The sequence below is a fragment of the Chelonoidis abingdonii genome, chromosome 22 (assembly GCF_003597395.2).
Source record: "Chelonoidis abingdonii isolate Lonesome George chromosome 22, CheloAbing_2.0, whole genome shotgun sequence".
Taxonomy (NCBI): Eukaryota; Metazoa; Chordata; order Testudines; family Testudinidae; genus Chelonoidis; species Chelonoidis abingdonii.
In genome coordinates this window covers 32,255,360-32,260,212 of record NC_133790.1, presented here as the reverse complement: position 1 = coordinate 32,260,212, position 4,853 = coordinate 32,255,360, and the positions used below count along the sequence as shown (strand labels likewise).

General features: G+C 40.6%; 1 protein-coding gene across 3 annotated transcripts in view; it reads right to left on the bottom strand.

The window, feature by feature from the left end:
• Positions 1-4,575, bottom strand: part of MTMR3 (myotubularin related protein 3) — a 157,731-nt gene extending 153,156 nt beyond the window's left edge. For all 3 annotated transcript variants that reach the window (XM_075059915.1, XM_075059916.1, XM_075059917.1), the window contains exon 1: positions 4,448-4,575. The gene's annotated coding sequence lies outside the window, so the exon portion shown is untranslated. The remainder of the gene's footprint in view (positions 1-4,447) is intronic.
• Positions 4,576-4,853: the final 278 nt, after the last annotated feature.

The window sequence follows — 4,853 nt, the reverse complement described above, 5'->3', positions numbered from 1 at the left end:
CCACAGGGCCCTGGGCTGGAACCCGGAGTAGAGGGCGGGCCCAGGTTCCCCCCAAACCTCGCAACTCCTGATCAGACACAGGAGGAGTTGATCCAGACTGTGAGGAAGATCACTGAGGTGAGCAAATCTGCCAATAAGCGCAGGACCCACCAAGGTAGAGGAGGAACTTTGACACAGTGCCTATTACTCCCCACCCCCATCCCATTTTTTCACAGTTACCATCTGGTAACCCTACATCTGCCCTGTCAATTAAAGGCCCGGGAAGCTCCCAATCCACTTCTCTGAACCTCTAAAGAAACTTCCAGCAAAAACTCGAAAGGCAAGATTTTACATTCCTAATATTTACAAGGCAAGACAAAGTGAGGGGAAGAGCTTTTGGAAAGAAAAAAAAAACCACCCAAATCTTGTTTAGCCTTCATCATGAAGAAGCAGAAAAACAGATGCACAATTTTGTTTCTTTCTTTGACAATCACCTTTAAAAAAGGGTTTGGGTTTTTTTTGCTTGCTCAAGTATAGCATTTCTGCTTTGATTGTGCCATGTTATGTCTCAACCTAATGTTATGTAAATATGGTTTCATAGAAGAAGTTCCTTATTTTGTTCTTATTTTTAAATACTTTAATGGAGTGGCTCACACACATACCTCTTGGCAGTATGGTAAACGGGCACCTCTCCACTTTCTTTTTGACCACATAATGGCACACCTGCCACTTTCTCTCCTTTGTTTGTTCACTTTGTTTTCCTTACTCTCAACTTTACTTCTTTTCTGTTTATTTCTCCCCTGCTCGTTTCCTTTTATTCCTATTCCCCTCACAGCTTCTTATTCCAAGTTCTCAAAACATCAGAAAGATTATATATTCCTTGGAATGGTGAAAACTCTGGAATTGGGCACCATGTGGTCTTGTGACTGGGCTGAAAACCACAGCAGCAGATAAGAGACCCTTGAATCTGCAGGCCTATACCCAAGAGAGTCTCCTGCAACTGGATATATTGAGGCTGCTATCTAAAGAAAACCCTAAAACACATAAATAGGGAGGGAAAGCAGGAGGCTTTACAGGAAATAGTTACCGTTTTATTCCAGCACTGTTTTATTCTAGCACTGTTCTTCTCTGTGATACACCTCCCTGGATTAGTTAGGGAGTTGGTTTCCCAGTTTAGAATATAGTGTCCATTGGGCCAGTAGCTAGACATATACACATGAACAAATGGGGTGACAGAGAATGAACAAAGAGCATTCAGCCACACTGAATTTCCTCCCTCCAAACTCAGGTTTTAGGCAATTTCTGTAACTCAGATACTACCTAAAGAGCCTTTTACTTCACTTGGATTCCTGTCTGTCTGCAAAATTTCCTAGATGACCAGCTTCATCAAGAAAAAAATATATTTTACGTCTACAAATTCAAGAGCTTTTACAAGGTTTTGTTTTGGTGAAGCCTCTCTAAACAGTTACTCCAGATTAAATCCAGGCACTGCTAATCTCAAAGCATGAGTGGTGACTGATTTGGCTCTCTGTAGAACTCTGTGAAAATGGGGATATGATAGTTTTCTTCACTCACCACAATCCCTAGTTAGAGTTGAGCATTAATCCACCTTTAAAAAAAAGTCATTTGATTAATATGCTTATCTTGATTTATCTTTGCACTCTGGTTGAAATTTGAGATTACCTCTCACATCTCCCTAAGAAATGGAACTCAGAAGAAACTGCCAACGTGGAAAATTCTGAAGTCTCGAGCAGCAAGCAAAGATTCAAATGAGAGAAGAGTCAGACAAAACACAGCCCAGACCACTACTGTCATATTATCTAACAGCTAGAAGCAGTTTGAAATTTATCATTGCAATGGAAAGGGAGAGCAAAGGCAGAATCCTTCACTATAAAGTATCTATATTTTTTCCAGATTGATAATCTGCTGCAAATAATCACATGTTAAACAATTATTTCAACCTTAAATGGGATTACACTAAAATCCTCTTTACTTTGATACTTTAGAGAAAATCTCTATTTGGAGTTAAGACCCCGTGTACCAGGATTCTTCTGCATCCGCCTCAGCACTGGGGAAAACACTCCAACAGCTTCAAGCTTCCATTACAGCAGAAAAATGGAAGAATCTTTCACTTCCCCTGTGAAATTTCACGTCCTCTCTCTTGATTTGTTGTTTTCATTCATTCAATACTTTAGAAGCCAAGATAATATCGTATTGTAAATGTGAGCAGTTGTGTACAAAGTGGGATAAAATTTCCCTGACACGCACTGCAGATCCACTGGGCACTGGAGGTCTAATTTACTCTTTATTAATCTATTCTGTTGTTTCTCCTTTTCCCTCGTCCTCTATTCTGTGTTCTCCCTCTCTGCTTCCTTCACACTGTGTTGGCATTCTGAGCCTGGGTAGTTCTGAGCTGTAGACAGGAGAAGAGGGGATCTGAGCTTAGCGTATAGGTATATAAATTGGGGAATGTTTTTAAGCAGATGGTGATCAGGTTGGAGAGAACTGAAGGGGTTTGGGAAAAGGACAGGATGGGTTAATAGGGGAAAATTAAGTCAATTGGCAATCAGTGGGGGGCAGGGAGGACCGACAGAACAATTAAGAGACAAAGTCCTGGTCTACACTATGAGTTTAGGTCGAATTTAGCAGCGTTAGATCAATTTTACTCTGCACCTGTCCACACAACGCAGTCATTTCTGCTGACTTAAAGGGCTCTTAAAAACTGATTTTGTTACTCATACCCAACAAGGGGATTAGCGCTGAAATCGACCTTTCTGGGTCAAATTTGGGGTAGTGTGGACACAATTCGACAGTACTGGCCTCCAGGAGCTATCCCAGAGAGTTCCATTGTGACCACTCTGGACAGCACTCTCAACTCCAATGCACTGGCCAGGCAGACAGGAAAAGCCCCGCAAACATTTGAATTTCATTTTCTGTTTGCCCAGTGTGGAGAGCTGATCAGCACAGGTGACCATGCAGAGCTCATCAACACAGGTGACCATGGAGTCCCAGAATCGCAAAAGAGCTCCAGCATGGACCGAATGGGAGGTACTGGATCTGATCACTGTATGGGGAGACGAATCCATGCTATCAGAACTCCATTCCAAAAGATGAAATGCTGGAATATTTGAAAAAAATCTCAAAGGGCATGAAGGACAGAGGCCATAACAGGGACCCGCAGCAGTGCCACATGAAACCAAAGGAGCTGAGGCAAGCCTACCAAAAAACCAGAGAGGCAAATGGCTGCTCCGGGACAGAGACCCAGACATGCTACTTCTATGATGAGCTGCATATATTCTGATCTCTTTTTAAAGTGGGAGCTAATACAGCTAGTTTTTAAATATTCAGATATGCTAAGAAATATTGTAAAAATATTTTCTAGGATAATGAAATTCATTACTGCACTTTCCTAGTGTAGTATTTTCCTTACTATTTTTCTAATTAATTTTCTCATTGGACTTCTTCTGTGAAAACCTGTACCATAAATCAAATTAAAGAATACTTTCTCAACACTTCTCTGAACAAGCTTGAACAAACAGATGAGCATGACCTGAAAATTAAGCTGGCTGTATCAGACTGCAGTGCTGCTTAGTGAAAGAAGTTCCACAACTGAAGGTCCACTACTGAGAATGTCCTGCCCTATCACTCTGCAGTACAAATCTGGGGACAGGTAGTTTGAGTATGACAACTGCTATAAAATGTCAAGATAAAACAAGGGCAGTGTTTCAGGTACCTGGTGCAGATACTCAGCTGGTGTAAATCCACTTATACCAGCTGAGGATCTGCATCTCAATACCCAAATCATAGCAGGATTTATAGTTCAAAATCAACATCCTGAATTACACTCGGAAACAAATAGGATGCCAGTACAATCCATACACCTCCTGCTCCCTGCATGGAACTGTTAAGAAAGTACAGAGCTGTCTTTTCTACCAGCAAAATCTTCTAAGTTGTCTTCAGGTATAGCCAGTCCCATCAACAGCACATTTCAGTGATGCAACTTGGAGATGACAAAGGCATCATCTGACTGGAGCAAGGACCATAAGAGAAAGAAAAAGGTTGTCGCTGTATGTAAGTATAGGTGAAAAAGTAGGCTTGGCCTGGCCAAAGCCACTGCAAAGTATTTACACAGTACTGTGCATTTACATTGTTTTAGTCACAATCACAATACACAGACAAGAAAGCTGGATGAAAAGCACTCAAAAGCTAACAAATTAAAAAAAAAAAATTGGATTCTCTTTTCGTAAAATTTTAAAACTAAAATTCTCTCTTCCCTTGCATTAGTTAAGAGTCACTTTCACAGGGAAAAAGTTAGTACAGACAGCCAGTAAGTGTGAAATCACAAGAGCATCTACCATTCTGATTAACTTAGTAGTTAAATTTTGCATTTTGGAAATTAACCAAGCAACAGGCTGGTTCTATTACGATCCCTAAAACCATTCTATTTGCTAGAAATCAGTCCAAATACCTGTTCCATGGTGTCATCCACGCTTACAATAAAAAGGCCAAGAGCCCACCATCACTTGCTTGACCTACTTCAATTCTAAATGCCCTGCAGGAACATTTCTTTTAACCAGACGTATCTGTTATCTCCTTTAAACAGAAATGTATGCATGTGACCTTGCCATATATAAGCATACAAGGAAAAGTTTTTCATTAAGACACAGTGTCAACTTCTGTTTTTCTTTTCTGATATAACACTCTTTAAACATTGTCCTGATTATTTTCTAACCCTGTTATATACATATACACACACACACACAAAAGTTTTTCTGCTCCTCTGCTTATGTTTGAAAGATCTTTGAGGCAGACCTGAGAGCAACGTCAGCTCAAGCTAATTGTGCTAGGACTAACCAGTTTTCTTTTCTCTCTGT